Raw genomic sequence first — 229 nt, forward strand, 5'->3', positions numbered from 1 at the left:
CTGGGGTGCCTGGCCAGCCTGGGTGAGGGGCTGAGGGCCGTTTTCAGGCTGGCCACCCCCTTCAGGGTGGGGGGTCCTGCTGAGGTGCCTGGCCAGTCTGGGTGAGGGGCTGATGGCTGTTTGCAGGCTGGCCAAGGCCCCCAGTGGGGACCTTCACCCCATGAGGTTGTGGCCAGCCTGAGTGAGGGGCTAATGGCTGTTTTCAGGCTGGCCATAGCCCCTTCAGGGT

General features: G+C 66.4%; 1 protein-coding gene across 1 annotated transcript in view; it reads right to left on the reverse strand.

Annotated features, from left to right (window-relative positions):
• Positions 1–229, reverse strand: part of SMARCA1 (SWI/SNF related, matrix associated, actin dependent regulator of chromatin, subfamily a, member 1) — an 80,320-nt gene that overhangs the window by 57,120 nt on the left and 22,971 nt on the right. The window lies entirely within an intron of this gene.

This window comes from Myotis brandtii, unplaced genomic scaffold, assembly GCF_000412655.1.
Source record: "Myotis brandtii unplaced genomic scaffold, ASM41265v1 scaffold39, whole genome shotgun sequence".
NCBI lineage: Eukaryota > Metazoa > Chordata > Mammalia > Chiroptera > Vespertilionidae > Myotis > Myotis brandtii.